We start from the raw sequence: 16,976 nt of genomic DNA on the forward strand, positions 1-16,976 counted from the left end.
TTAAAAGAAAAGACTTGATTGACTTACCAAATTAAAGCTTAAATCCTTAAACCCTAGTTTTCATTTTTCTTTTCTTTCTTTCTTTTCCTTTCCCTGTTTTGAATGGTCTCTGTTTCTTTTATTCTTTTACTTTATTTCTTTATTGTATTAGTTAATAATAATAACAATACATTATAATAATAATATAATAATATTTAATTCATAAATATCTTTTACTTAAATTATAAGAAAATATTTTATTTTATTACAAGTGTGTTTTATATATTTTACACATGTTTAATTTAATCACCATACACTTGTCTTTAATTTAATTTATTCCATAATATAATATAATATAATAATTATAATTATAATTTATCAAAATATCTTTTAACTTAATTTTAAGTAAATAAATAATTATAATACAAATGTATATACATATGTTATTACATATGTACAACTTTATCACCCTACATTTGTCACTATTTGATTTAATTTATAATATAATTTCATAATTTCAATTAATATAAATTACATTAGCTAATAAAATAATAATATTCATTATAATTTATTATGATATTTATATTTAATAGATTTTTATGAAGTAATTGCCGCCTCATACTTGTGAATTGGCTTAATTGCCATTTTGATCCTTTATACTTTCTTTTAATCTATAATTAAACTTTTACCCTTTACTCAATTTACTCCTTTTTGCTAATTACCCTAAATTAAGCTAAATTTACCTAATTAAAACCTAATTAAACACATAACTAGACTCACAAATATTCCTAATAATTATCTACAGGTTTAATTTTCTAAGACGGATGCCCGATACTACACTTTTCTGATGCCCGTGAATTTTGGGTCATTACACTAAGTGTTTTGGGATGTGTTTGAGGTCTTAGGTTCAAGTCTCATAATTGCAAATTTTGTTATTTTTTATCCAAGCCTTACCCTTGTTGAGTGGGATTATATAAAATTGTCTATTAATCTATATCAAAATGAGCCTACTGGTTCAAGTGGTAAGGAAGTTAGTGTGTTGAAGGTCCTATGTTTGAATCCTTGTGTGAGTGAGGGTGTTAATTTTTGTTTCAGTCAGCTGTCAGTGGTTCGATAGAATTGGGAGTCTGATGTGGTTAGTGGGTGAGATGTAGTAGGATTGTGTAGTTAGTGGGATGTTTTTCCTGATAATTGTTACTATTTTATTTTTATAATTTTTCTTCCCTTCTCTCTCTTCTTCCTCCTCTCTTATGTTTCTATGCTCTATTCCTTATCAAATTTTCTTTTCCTTTTCCAATCGCGGTTATTGCTCGTTCTGTCAAATGATTTTGAAGGTAAGGGTTGTCATGGTGTCGTGAGGATTTCCCTTTTTGTAACCTTGCTTCTATTAATGTTTGAGTTAATCTGGTAAATTATTTTAGTAGGTGTTCTTAAGGAAAATCGAGACTCTTCGGTCGTGTAGTGAAATTTTGAGATTGCTGTTGAAACGGGTAAGCTTTTGGGATCATTTAAGAGTAGTTTTCTGTTGTGTTTTCGAGTTGTGGTAAAGAGATGTCTCGGTTGGATTTGAGGATTTAAGTAATCGTGGGTGTTTTTGTTGTCATTATTAGGTGTTGTTTGCTTCGAGAATGTTTTTGTATCAAAATCGTACTAGGTATGTACCCAAAACGTAGAAAATTGAGTTTCAGTGAAACCTAAAAAACCTCACTGTAGGTACAAAACGGGCGTGTGCCTGGCCATGTGTGAGACATGGCCAAGTGATTAATAAGGGCATGGTCGTGCGCAAGACATGATCGTGTGATGGTGTGAAGGTGGTCGTATGGGCCACACGGGCTAGGCCAAATTGAGTGTGTAGGCCCACAGTGGCATGCCACACAGGCGTGTGGATTTTGGGCCAGGCCTTGTGGGCCACACGAGCAAGGCCAATCTGGCGTCTGGGACACACGAGCGTGTGGGCCCATAACTTCGAAGTTTTCTTGAGGGTCGCACAGGTAATTCTGATTGACTGTGGGCTTACCGCAGAGTCTGTAAAGGCTAACCAAACCCTAAAATAATGTGATCTGTTCGTCTAATATTCTATTTTAAATATGATACTATTATGCATGTTTGATTAGTCTAATGTATATATATATAAAATCTGTATATGAGCATGTGAGTATGATAACTCTGATTATATATATCTGATTGGGGTGAGATTTGTATATGTGGAGGAAGTGTTCTATATGGCGATCATCACTTATATTCTAGCCGCTTGACTGCACATTATGGTGTGATAGGATGGTCGGAGTTGGTGTGTAGAGGATGGGGGTAGGATTCTGTATTTCTGATCTGCATATCTGTTCTGTTATCTGAATCTGTAAAAGGCTTAGGTCCGAATCTGAATCTTTGTCTGACTATGTATGAGTTTACTATATGTATTGAATGTCTATTTCTGTTGGGTTACACACTTAGTTTACAAAAACTCACGTCTGCTTGTCTGTTCTGTACCAGGTAATCCATAGACTTAGACGGGTTGGTACGATGGAGGCTCAGCGGTGACCACTTGATCGAGAATTATTTTACTTTGTAAATTACGGTTTTATTTATAATTCTTGTTCATTTGAGAGTTTGTAATTTTTGGGACTCTCCGGACTGTTGGTTGATATTTTGGTTTTGGAGGTGGTTTTTGACTTTCTTGAAAACACGAACTAGATTTCTAAAATATAACGGTTTTAAGACGTCCGCTTTAAATTATGTTTTGGTAAATAAATGAATTAAATAACACTTTCAAAAATGGTTATAACCGAATATGAACTATGAATCTTGAGTGATTTTACGAAAACAAAGGCTTTTTTGAAAACACGAACTAGATTTCTAAAATATAACGATTTTAAGACGTCCACTTTAAATTATGTTTTGGTAAATAAATGAATTAAATAACACTTTCAAAAATGGTTATAACCGAATATGAACTATGAATCTTGAGTGATTTGATGAAACGTCCCTATTTTCAAAACTCTACCTTGTGACAACTCCGGATTCGGCCATAATGTCTAGGCCGGGTTTGGGGTGTTACACGAATATTTAATTTCAAATGTTGGAGTAAAAAACTGATAACTTTGAACTTATTAAACTAATCTTTTCTGTTTATTGATCTAAACCTAGTTGGATGTCCTCGAGCTTGGCTAGTGCTTTGTCTCGCAGGGTTGTTCCACCTATTCAAAAAATATGTTATTTCAAAATTACAACAATGAAAATTCCTATATGGTAACAATATTATCAAATGAATTTTACCATGTTATGAGTGGGAATTTGTAAGGGATTTGCAGTCAGGAGCGTAAAAATGGTAGTCGATACCATGCCCACGATTAAAGAAAGTGTATTTAACTACCTATTTTAGCTTTTTTCGATATCGTCGCTCGACATATTTCTTGGTACAATGTCACCAGCTCCGTCAATCCCCAACTAAGTTGTCTTGTTCCTTTCAGGTCGACTAGTAGTAGTAGCCACCTCAAGTGTACCAGATTACGAGATTTATTTAGTATTAGCAAACCCTCGATCAACCTCAAGATGAATGCTTGCACAAAATTTTCATTTTAAATATCGCTCGCTGAAGCCTCGATAGTTTGGAAGTTGTCCTCTAACCATCTCGTCTCGATTCGACTACCCCTAAACTTGTTCGACACATTCCCTAACAGTTGCTCTCATGTTCCACTCCAATCGACACTAGCAACTAGCCTTGTAACGACATCCCCATCAATTGGTAGACTAAGTTGTAAACTGATATCCTCGAGTGTAATTGTACACTCGTCGCAGGGAAAATGGAACATGTTTGTCTCTAGTCTCCATCTCTTGAACGAAGTGTTGATGAGCGGGGGATCCAATTTAGTCCCCTCAAAAAGCCTGCATCTCGCAAGAGTCCATGAATAACCTCCGATGCACCTTCGCTTAAGTTGTTTATGTACATCTCTAAAATTCAATCTTCGGCCTAAGTATATAAACATAAAAAAATTAATAATATGAGCAACATAATAACTAACTATTTAAAATTAAATAATTTAATAATATTTTCTTAACATCATAATAGTTAACGGATTAAAATTAAATTATTAAATAATATTTTCTTACCATTTGTAATTGAACATCGGATATGTACTTGTCATCCAAATGAATAAGTTGATATGCCATCAAAAATTGAATAAAATAAAATCAAAGGATTTAGACAATTTTTTTTTAAAAAATTAGAATTGGGAATGTAGAATAAAAAATCGAGGACTATTGTCTGCTGCCATAGCACGCTTAGGTCTATCGCCGCTGGCACGAGTTTTGTCTTTTTTTTTTCTTGTTTCGTCTGTGTTTTGTTTTATCAATTGATCTATACGCTTCTGGTTTTTCTTGTTCTGAAGTCTGGGAAAAGTGGTGCTTGTGTTATTCTGGTAATCAAACCTGCAGTCATGGAGAATGAATTAGCACAATTATCAATTAACGAGAAAGAAGAAGAATTACTACAGATTTAGGTAGATCCGGGTAATCAAAGTGAAGAGGGAGAGTTCCAGCTTGTGGGATGTTTTTTAACAGCAAGTGTTATTCACTTTCCAGCCATGAAAAACACTATGGCAAACTTGTGGCACCCTGTTTATGGGGTCAAAATTAGAGATTTGGGGGAAAAAAGGTATCTGTTTCAATTTTATCATTATATGGATATGGAAAGGGTTCTGAAAGGTTTACCATTGACTTTTAATAACCACCTACTATTATTGAACAAGTTGGAAAGAGGCGAAGATCCATTAAAAGTACCGCTCATTTGTACTCCTTTTTGGGTCCAAATTCATGATGTTCCTATTGGATTATTCTCTGAAAAATTAGTAATCCAACTTGGTAATTTTTTAGGTGTCTTCCTGGAATATGATACCTCAAATCTAGGAAAGGAAAATCGTAATTATATGAGGTTAAGAGTACAGATCGATGTTAGGAAGCCTCTGAAAAGGAAGAAGCAGGTTTTATGCAATGGAGTTAGGTCATATGTCAAGTTTAAATATGATTATCGCTTTTTTGTTTCTATTGTGGAAGATTGGGGTATAACGATTCCTTCTGCGAGATAAAAATGATGACAGGGGCAGATACAGATGAATTGGGCTGGGATTTATCATTGCGAGTGCAATCTCGAAGAGCCCTTTCAATGAATAGTATATGGCTACGAGAAGAGAAAGAAGGAAAAGGGGAAGGAAGATGGGTGGAAAATTGATCCAGAGGATCAAGACATGGGGATGGAAATAAAAAAGAACGAAGGGGAAAGGTTATTGATCCAATTCTGTAGAAAGGCGAGAGGGAAAATTTGGATCGAGTCAGATGAATATGGCAATGGAACATGATTTAGAAGATGAGACCTTAGTTGGGGAGGAAGGGAAAAAGCGAAACAGGGGGGAGATGGAAGATCTTTTCATTAACGCAGAAAGAGATAATACAAATACAAGAAATAGAAAAAATGATGGAATTCAACCTTTTATCATCGTCGGCTTCCAAGAGGCAAGCCGACCGGACACAATGAAAATAATAAGTTGGAACATCCGTGGCTTGGGGAGACTACGGACGGTTAAAAGACTTCAGCAGATGCTGAAGTTGCATAATCCCTAAATAGTCTTCTTTATGGAGACAAAACTAGGAAGACAGCAGATGGAACGAGTTCGTGGAAGATGTGGTTATACGAACGACATTGAAGTTGAACCAGAAGATACGAGAGAAGGATTGTGCTTAGCATGGAGAAATGAGGTTGATATAATGTTGAGTAGTTTCTCTATAGATCCTCATATGTGCAGGATAGAAATGATTCATGGGCTATTCTGAAAAGTCTGGCTACTAATAAGGATTTCCCATGGTTTGTTGCTGGTGATTTCAATGAAATTATGTATGGTTTTGAAAAGAAAGGAGGATTGCCTAGAGATGAGAGGAGAATGGAATTGTTTCGAAGAACACTCGAGGAATGTCATTTGTACGATATGGATTATGAAGGCAGCTGGTTCACTTGGGAAAGAGAAAATTTACCGGACACGAACATACAAGAAAGATTAGACAGATGAGTTGCTAATACGTAATGGATTAATATGTTTCAAGATCTGAGAGTTCAGCATTTAGTGCACTCGTTTTCAGATCACTGTCAACTTCTTATTAACACGATGAGGCATGAAGAACGAAGAAGGAGCTATAATTTTAAATTTAAAGCTTGGTGGTCCTTGGAAGAGTCTTTTGATAATGAAGTTAAGAGCTTGTGGGAGAAATCATTAGGAGAGCTGGTACAAAAACTGGATTTTTTGAAAAAAGGATTACAAAGGTGGGCTGAGAAAATCTAAAATGAAAGAAAGAAGACAAAACAGGTTCTCATAAGGAAACTAATAGAGCTGGCCGAGGAAGAAAGATATGATAAGACTTTTTAGGAATTGATTGATACGAAAATCAATTTAAATTTTGAGTTTGAAAAAGAAGAATGTTACTGGGAACAGAGGGCTCAAATAGATTGGATAAAATATGGGGATAGGAATACATCTTTTTTTCATGGCCAAGCGTCACAGAGAAGGAACAAGAATCTCATTCGTAAGCTAAAAAATGAAGATGGAAAAGAGATGGGGGACTTGCAAGATATGGAAGGTGTAGCACGATCTTACTTCAAAAGGTTGTTTTCAAAAGAAGGAAGGGGGAAGTATGATCACATATTAGAAAGGGGTTGAATGGTGTATCTATGAGGAAGACAATCAGAAGTTGACAGCAGTATATACCAAATATGAAATTAGGGAAGCAGTTTTTGCCATGGGACCAACGAAGGCACCAGGAGAAGATGGTTTTCCAGCCCTCTTTATTAGAAGTGTTGGCAAATAGTTGGGGATGATGTCACCACCTTTTACTTACAGATATTAAACGACGTTAGGTAGGTAAGTCCAATTAATTCTACAAATGTAGTACTTATTCCAAAAATTCCTAGTCCCATTAATATGTCACAATCCAGGCCAATTAGCCTATGTAATGTTCTCTATAAAATCATTACAAAGGCTATATAGCAAATCGATTAAGTGGAGTCATTGGAAAATGTGTTGATGAGGCGCAAAGTGCTTTTGTGCCAGATCGATTGATTTCGGATAATGTGCTATTAGCCTATGAAATATTGCACAAGCTAAAACAAAAGAGATTGGGGAAAAAAGGGTATATGGCTATTAAACTTGATATGAGTAAAGCATATGACAGAGTGAAATGGGATTTCTTAAACAGGATAATGCTAAAAATGGGGTTTGATCAAAGTTGGGTAAATACTATCATGAATTGTGTTACTACAGTCTCTTATTCAGTAATTATCAATGGAAATATTGGAGAAAAATTCTGCCCAGCTAGAGGACTTAGACAAGGGGATCCACTTAGCCCGTTTTTATTCCTTTTATGTGGAGAAGGGCTGTCAAGCCTATTGAGACTAGCAACAACCAAGGGTCTTCTAAAAGGAGTAAGGATCAGTAGAAATGGCCCGCAGATATCCCATTTATTATTTGCAGACTATTACATTCTGTTTGGAGAAGCAACGAGCAGGAGAGCTAATCTTTTCATGAACATTCTATACGAATACAAGTCTTGCTCAAGACAATGTGTTAATTTTGATAAATCAACTTTTTTTTTCAGCAAGAATACAATGGAGGAGGATAAAAGATTAGTTGTCAATCTTTTGGGGGTACGAAGCTCTAATGAACCAGAACGTTGTTTAGGATTGCCTATAATGGTGGGTCAGAGGAAAAAAGAATCTTTTCGGAATTTGAAAGACAAAATAAAAAAATGTTTTGATAATTGGAGCATTAGATTATTATCGCAGGGAGGGAAAGAAGTATTCATAAAGGCTATTCTTCAGGCTATTCTAACTTACACGATGGCATGTTTTTTATTACCTAAAGCACTATGCGACGATATGGAGGGTACCATAGTCAAGTTCTGGTGGCAGAAAGGACATGGGAAAAGGGGAATCCATTGGTGCACCTGGAAAAATCTTTGTTCCTTGAAAGAAAACGGTGGCTTGGGTTTTAGAAATCTTGCTCAATTTAATATTTTATTACTGGAAAAAAAAAGGATGGCGACTTATTAATAATCCAAATTCTTTATTAGCCAAAGTTCTAAAAGCAAAATATTATCCACGATCATGTTTTCTTAAGGCAGAATTGGGGAATTTACCTTCACTCACCTGGCGGAGTATTTGGGCAGCAAAAAGTCTACTCCAAAAAGGATTGTGCTAGAGAGTAGGTAGGGGAGACAAAATCTCTATTTGGGAGGACTGTTGGATATAGGTAATTGACAGAGTTGAAGGACAAAGCAGATCAAATAATGGGGAACTACAATTAGTTTCAGATCTCATTGATAATTCAAATAGGAAATGGAGGGAGGATTTGATTAATATACCTTTCAAGCGAAAACAGTTCAGAAAATTTTACAGATGCCGTTAGTTGAGATAGAGCATGAAGACATCCAAGTCTGGAAGGGAGAATTATCTGGCGAATTTTCTGTACGTAGCACCTATAAACTATTACAAGAGGATACTCTAAATCCTACTGATTATTTATTACAGACCGAATATAAGGAATTTTATAGGAAATTATGGGTTTACAAATTCCCCCAAAAATTACAATGACTATCTAGAGAATCTCCTGGGACTATATTCCCAATTTTGTTAATCTCAGATGCAGGAAAGTCATTACTGATGATGAATATCCTTGCTGTCGATCTTGGTTCGAAGAAAGTCTCCATGTATTCCGAGAGTGCCCTATAACAAAAGAAATGTGGAACTCGTTAAATATGTCCTGGGTCATGGATAACATAAATCAAAGTCTTTGGGAGTGGCTAACCTGGGTTTTTAAGAAAGGAAATGATGCTCAGTGTCGACTTTTTTGTTATGCTTTATGGTCGATTTGGGTCTCCAGAAACCAGTTTATATATGAAGGGAAAAATAAAACGGGACGAGCTTTAGCACAAAGTATTCAAAGACAAATGGAAGAGAATGAGGGAGTAAGAGAAATGAATATACAGAAAGCTATGATTAGAAATTGCAGGGCTCAGGAGGAATTACCAAAAGCAGTGATTCAGTTTGACGCAGCATTCGACAGAAGAAGCTTCAATTCAGCAACAAGACTGGTAGGATAGGACCAAAAAGGGGATTTGCTGGTGCTTAAGACAGTGATTCATAACAAGGTTTCTTCCTCCTTCGCAGCAGAGGCATACGCATGTTTGGAAAGTATAAAGTTAGGAATCTCACCAAGAATGCCATCAATCAAAATCATGGGGGACTCCAAAACAGTCATCAAAAAATGTCAAAAGAATTTAATAGATAAATCAGTCATTAGGGCTATTACCAGCGATATCCACAACAAGAAATCATGTTTCCAGGAACTAAATTTTCAATACATTCACAGATCAGAGAACTCGAATGCGCATAAGTTGGCAAAAAGTGATCTTGACAGAGAGGAAAACGTTTACCTGATGGGAGCAGATCTGGATTGTCATGTTCTTGCCTGGAAGAGGAGAGGACCAAGAAACCCGGATTGAAGGAGAGAATGGAAGAAATGTTTTCAAAGCAGATAGCAAACTTAATACTATTTTTGGGGAATTGCTATCGTCAGAAGGTTGGATAACGATTTGACTACACGGTAGAAATGGATGCCAGCCGTTTTAGGATGTGATTGGGGTTGATTTTCTGTTTACTTTTCATTTAATGCTTTGTTTCCTTTTAATTTTAGGAGGCTATCATCTCATGAAGCCGAATTTCCCTTTTTCATTCAGTTGTGACTGGGACTAAAAAATTTGGGCTTTGTTTGCTATTTGGTTATTTCAATAAAGTCCCCAATCATTTTATCAAAAAAAAATCGAGAATTGACAATTGAGAATAATAAATTGAGAATTAAATTGTTAAATTTGAGAATTTGAGGGTTTATATAGGAAAAAAAATAGTTGTTTGGATTTTCTGCCCATTGGCAAATGTTACTGTTGCACAGAAAACGCAAACTATAGGTCGCGTTTTCACTGATTTTCTAGATAAAACGCGCCATGTATGATACGTTTTTAGGAAAGAGAAGAAAACACGTCCTACAGGGTGCACTTTCTTTGGCAGACCAATGAAAACATGCCCTGTAGAACGCGTCTTCTTTTCTCTGTCCAAAAACAGCATAGATCGATAAATTTTTAGAAAAATGGCATAATTTCTCAAAAAAAAATTAGCATATATATGTAAATTAGCCTTAGATTTTGTCACACTTATAATGTCGATGAATGAAAATATTTGAAGTAAAAAGTACATTTTAAAAAAAATTATTTAATAATGAATATAGGTATTCTAAAAATTTTGAATATAGGTAGTGATAACAAACTTATATTTTAATATTATTAAACCCATGTTTGATCCTTAAATTTACAATTTTAATTGTTTTATTTAAAGATGATACTAAAGTAGGAAAAGAAGTGTCATAAAATTAATATTAATTGTCATTTAAAAGAGTATGTATATAATTTCATGATTGAGTTGGTGATTTAGTTAAGGCTGACATCAACTCAATAAATTGTTTAAGTATAAATATTAGTTTAATGACCCAGTTTCTAATGGCGTCAAAAAATACGATTTCGGAAACCCCATTTCTATAAATTGAGTCCATAAATATTAAATAGATATATTTACATTGTTAGTGTATCGATGAATAGAAATTCGGTTAACTAATTTAGCCGAAATTGTGGTTACTTAAGGCCCAGAGACTAAATTATAAAGTTCAATCGCTATAAATTTTTAATTAGTAACTGACTTGGGGACTTAAATTGCAATTTACTAAATTTCCAAAATGTTAAATAAACCATTTTTAGTAGTGGATAGTGGATGATGATGGTAATTAGCATTAGGATTAATTAATTGTGATTAAAGTAAGTTAAACAATGATTTAAACTAATTAATTAGGATTAAACTAAACTAAATAACCTATAAAAGCTAAAGTTAGTAGAAATAAAGATGAATCCATCATCTTCTTCCACCGATCGTTCATGCTTGAAGAATAAAACTCCATTTTTGAAGCCTAAACAAATTTTCCATCAATTAGGTAATGCAATTAAGTCATTTTCTTATAATTTTTATAGATTTAAGGTTATACGAGCTTGATTTAGCTAGCTCATGTACCAATTTGTAAAACTATTAAATTTTTAGAAAGTTTCCATTGTTGCTTTCTTGAAGAATTATGTAATACCCCTTACTCGAGATCGTTTCTGGAGTCGAGCACGAGGCGTCATCTAACTTAACTTACTAGTTCGAAGCATAAAATATTGCTTTTAGAATTAATTTCACTATTCACAACAAAACTGTCCACCTGCGCGACTGTCACTAATTTAATTATAACTCGAGTTACGAAACTTGAAATTTAAATCCATAAATTTTCCCTAAAACTAGACTCATATATCTTCTTACCATAAAATTTTTAGAATTTTTGGTTTAGCCATTTAGTACTGTTTATTCATTGAAAACTCCTCTGTTTCACTGTCCGATGGTTCTGACCACCACTCACTAGAAATAAATTATCTCAATGTACAGACTTCATATGGTGTTTCCTCTTGTTTCTATAGAAAATAGACTCAATAAGGAATCTATACATATAAATTATAACTCATATTTATTTCTATACAATTTTTAATAATTTTATAAAGTCAAAATAGAGGACTTCAAATACCATTCTAACCCTGTCTCACTAAAATTCAAATATATCAAAATATAAAATTCCTTTGCCTACACCGATTCTTTTATGTAAAAATAGACTTGATAAGATTTAATTCTATATATACTATTATTGGTGATTTTTAAAATCACGTCACTGCTACTATCCAAAACTGCTTCTTTGTATTAGTTACCATTTAAACATATATAACACCAAAACATATTCTTTACTAATCATTTCAATAGCTAATTTTAGCCATATCATATGAACATACTCAAAATGAATAAGTCTCTATACATGCCATAACTTTAAATGTTTTGAAATCACATAATACTGAAATGTCTGTTGATAGTGTGATACGAGGCTCCGACGATCCCCAATTCGAGCAAGCTCAAAACACTATAAAAAAAAAGGAAAGGAAGAAAGGGGTAAGCTACTAATAGCTTAGTAAGTTACATGTAAACAATAAGCACTCATTTAATAATTAACATTTTTAACATATAACTAATCAATACATTTCTTAGCAATTTCAATCACTTACATATGCACAATCTTACCAATTCACTTGCATATACATTTACACACTTAACCTTTATCACATATGCTCATTCTTTCAAATGTACCTGCATACACACCTCATTTCATATTCACTTTAACTCATTATTAATCCCGTTGAACATTCAAAATATACACGGATACGTAGAGAATTAGCACATAAGTGCCACACTGATATGTAGCCGAAGCTACCACTGATATGTAGCCGTAGCTACCACTGAAATGTAGCCGAAGCTACCACTGATCAATAACATTGGAAATGTCCACGGGCCTGCTCATACAAGCTGTCAGGTGTCTGCAACACATGCTAGATCACCCAGCACCCGGGGCTCACTATAACACTATAACACTGGTCTCTAGTGACATGTCACTTGTATCCACTTCTATTCCTAAGTTCAACCAGGAATTTACACTTAACACTTTATTTTAAACACTTTATCATTTGAATAATTCATCAACAATTTTCCTTCCACATTCAATATTAATTAACATATAAAATATAATTCACAATTTATAAAAATATATTGCTATTATTACACGTAACTTACCTCAGATGCAAAACGACTATTTTTGTAAATTAGTCGATGCCCTTCTCTTTTCCCCAATCACTTTCACTATTCCTTCTTTATTGATCTATATTAACACAATTTAATATATTTTATCAACATTCCATTCAAATACAATTCATACACAATATTTTGGCAAATTTATATTTTTTCCCATAACTTTTCAAAATTTACACTTTTGTCCCAAAGCTCGTAAATATAAAATTCACTAAATTCTTAAATTTCAAACCTCACTAAATCAAATTTCATGCTTATAACAGCCCTCAATTTCACAATATCACAACTTTATGCACACTTTACTATCTTTCACAATTTAGTCCTTTTTCAACATTTTTATCGAAATTCATCTAGTAAAACTCGTAATTAGCACTTCAAACATTCATTATCTAACATCACTCACCAAATTACAACTATATCATGAATGAGTCAATTTTTAAACTTTAATTTAATTTAAAATAAATGGTAGAAACATGAAATTCAAGCTTCAATAAGCATAAAAATACGAAAATAATTAAAAACAGGGCAAAAATCACGTACAATTGAGCTTAGAAAAATCAAGAACCCTAGCTATGGTGACATGAAATTTTTGGCAGCAAGGGTCTAATTTGAAGAAGATGAACACTTCTTTTCATCTTATTTTGTCTTTTATTCAATTTTGACAAAAATGCCCTTGACCCATTTACTTAAATATTTTTCTAGAATTACTCTTATGTGTCCATAACACTAATTTATGGTCTATTTCCACATAAACACTTCTAATTCATGCAATAATTCAATTAAGTCATTTAATCACTAATTAGACACACTTTGTATTTTTTCTCAATTTAGTCCCAAAATTCAATTAGGCACTAAATTATTAAAATTTCCTATCCATATTTTCACACAATATTTCAATCAATTGGTCATTAATAAAAATTTATAAAATTAAACTATTTCACTTGGATTTGTGGTTACGAAACTACTATTTCGATTAGGCCTATTTTGCTATCACCAATTTAGTGCTAAATTATAGAAATTAAGCTTAGATTATGAAAATGACTAAATTGTAAAGCTTAATTGATAGTTTTGTACATTAGGGACCATATAGAATAAATTGCAAACATGTTATAAATTTTGGTAGGAATAGAAAGTAGAATGTCCCTAATGATAATATGAGAAATCAAATTTTAATCCAAAGCTTTAGATCATAAGTTATGATTGTCTCGGTTTTAAGGGGTAAATTGAATAAATTGTAAAATATGTATGACTTTTTATTTAATTTTTATTCGATATTGTGTTATTTTTGAATTATTATTCATAGCTAAAGACGACGCAGGGCCATTGAGAGAGAAAGGAAAAGCAAGAGCCGACGATAAGTGACTTGAGTTATCGATTTGTATTTCTATGATTGAATCAATTTAATAGTTGCATATTCATGATGTTTTGCATAGTATGATATTAAGGTGAGTTGAAAATAGTTATTTGAATTGAACTGATATGATTGGGATTGATTATCAAGATAAAAGACTAAATTGAATAGAATGAAAAGTAGCATAACTTAATAATTTTTGGTCTTTAGTATGAAATTGAGTTGAGATATGTTGTATGACTTTATGAATTGATAAAAAAAATGAGATTGATAGAATGTCAATTGGGCTATATAATGAAATTGAAAAATTGGTTACCTTATTAACTGTTTAGGCAAAGACGGATATAATTAGCATGTCATAGGATAGATTGAGTATGAGTTACTTTGGCTATACGTTGATGAGCACTAGGTGTATTTTCCTTCGGATGTTTCGATGAGTGATAGACACAACTTTCAGTTTGGTTATACCGATGAACGCTAGGCGCAATCTATTTACTTTGAAAGTTTCGATGATACACTGGGTGCCAAATTGGTGTGTTGGTTGGGATCCGTGTATCCGTTTGAGTCTAAGTTTGAGTCTTGTTAATAAGGGATATAATTGGTGAATTGGTTGAATGATATTTGAAAAAGATTAAATGTTACGAAATTGTAGTACAAGTACTTATATACAATATTTGATTATCTATAGCATGTGAAAGACCGTGCGAACCAATGAACGAGCTTGAGAGCTGGTATGGTAAGAGAATAAATGACTTGATTCAATTGGTTAATGAAATGTGGTATGATCAAATGTTGCAAATTGAATATTTATGTGAATATCATTGGCATTGAAATGTTGGTATAATATAACCCTTTAACTTGACTAATTGAGGTAATGTATAGGTGTTTCATATAATGCATTTGGTATATTTGTGGCATAAGTATATATTAATGCATTGATAAGAATTGGTATAAGATGTGCTTGAATTGTTTGACATTAGAATTCAAATTGTTTGTATGTTAATGAATGTGACTTATGTTATATTCACTCGAATCATGGAAATACCATTGAGCTTTATCGCTCAATGTACGATTTGTTTCCCGTGCACAGGCTGAGGTACATCTTGAGGTATCGAGTAGTGACTCCAACATCCTGTCAGAGATCCTAAACTCATCAATGTTTGTAAAGTCTCTTTTTGTTCACTATACAACATGTACCGACATGTACCTAGGTGGAGTCAGTTTTGGTATAATATGTGAACTTATGGATATATATATATATATATATATAATGTTAGAAACGTAAACTTGAGAATGTCAAATGGATTGATTTTGTAATAGGGATTGACATTTAGTAGAATTGCTTAAAAAACATTACTATATTAATGATCTTTATGTGAAAGAACTTGACAATGTTGTACTGGTTAAAAATGGCCTCAAATGAATGATTTGAAATGTAACCTTATAAATTTTAATGCATATATGATTAGATTATGTTAGAAATATGGAATGGAGGATAGTGTAATTGGCTGAAATGATATACATTTGAGATGAATGTTGATTTCCAGGTGGAGCTTGATGGTAGCAATGTGAACTTTTGAGAAACAGTGAGTCACGTCACGACGACGTCTTGTTGAAAAAAATACGGTTCAAAAATAGTTTTCTTTCACAGCGAAAAATTAAAATTTTGAAAATCAAGTCGATTTGTGATATTTATAGCAATAAACTATTCTCAAAATCACACATGTGCTTTTGGCTAGACGAATCCTTGTCGTTCACGACTTTCAACTGAATGATCTTCTCTTCTATTCTCGTACCACAAACTGCTTTGAGTATGGACTCAAAAAAATTTGAATCAAGCACAGAACCATAAATTATTTACTTTACTTTTAGTGGGAAAACAAAAATCTCTCTTTAATAGAAACTGATAAAATTGTTATTATGGAAAATATAAATTATACTTAGAAATAAATTCTCACTATTTTCGGACAGAATAACAATATCTCAAAGTTGTGTAAAACTTATTTTTTTTTAGTCTTACTAGTGCCATCTATTTATAAGGAGAAGAAATGAAACCCTTGTTAAATTAGTAGAAGTCTATTTTAATAGAAAAATAACTTCTTAGTTTAACTAGGAGAGAGAGGGGCTAATAGGGTCTGTTTCCCCTCATATATATTATGATGGGTATTCGGGCATCTCCTGTATTGGGTCTAACTATATGTGCTTCTTGAACTTTTAATCCAACACTTTATAATTTAATCTAACCTAATACATGTTTTTCTATTTCTCAAAATAAATATCATACTATTAATTTCCCAATTAAATAATTTTCTCAACTCAATTTCGATTTCGTTAAAATAATGGTAATTTTATCATAAAAGAACCTATGGGAAAATATATTTAATTTTTCTACATTCAACGGATTCACAATGACCAATTAATTTAATTTCAATTTTGAAATTCAATTAATTAATTAATTAATAATTCAAAACCATAAATTAATTCTCGTGTTATTTCCATACTTTGTGAGAAAATCGCATTCATTTTCAAATGTTTTCCATTTCTCTAACTTTATCATTTCTATCCATTTATGTTCATTTGATTTAACATACAATTCATTTTCGGTTTCAATGAGCTAATGAAGGGACCTAGTGGACATATGTGATTAGGGCTCAAATGATTTATAATTAATAAGTTCTAAATTTTCCCTATTAATTATAAACTTATTTAGTCTCGAAGTCATTCCACTATAGTATTGTGACTGAACTCTCCCTAATGACATACCATTACGAAAGCAACTCGATCAATGCTCGTTCAATGACCTTGTCATAAGTATCTTACCCTCATAGGATATCCTTAATCTCTTTGGGA

The 16,976-nt window shown here is 32.9% G+C and overlaps 1 long non-coding RNA gene across 1 annotated transcript; it reads right to left on the reverse strand.

The window, feature by feature from the left end:
• Window positions 1-4,294: 4,294 nt before the first annotated feature.
• LOC128034511 (uncharacterized) lies at window positions 4,295-9,005 on the reverse strand. The gene is made up of 4 exons (XR_008190559.1): window positions 8,823-9,005; window positions 8,380-8,740; window positions 8,155-8,254; window positions 4,295-4,404 (listed from the first exon to the last, which is right to left on the reverse strand). It is a non-coding gene; the product is annotated as an uncharacterized LOC128034511 (long non-coding RNA).
• Window positions 9,006-16,976: the final 7,971 nt, after the last annotated feature.

This window comes from Gossypium raimondii, chromosome 11, assembly GCF_025698545.1.
Source record: "Gossypium raimondii isolate GPD5lz chromosome 11, ASM2569854v1, whole genome shotgun sequence".
NCBI lineage: Eukaryota > Viridiplantae > Streptophyta > Magnoliopsida > Malvales > Malvaceae > Gossypium > Gossypium raimondii.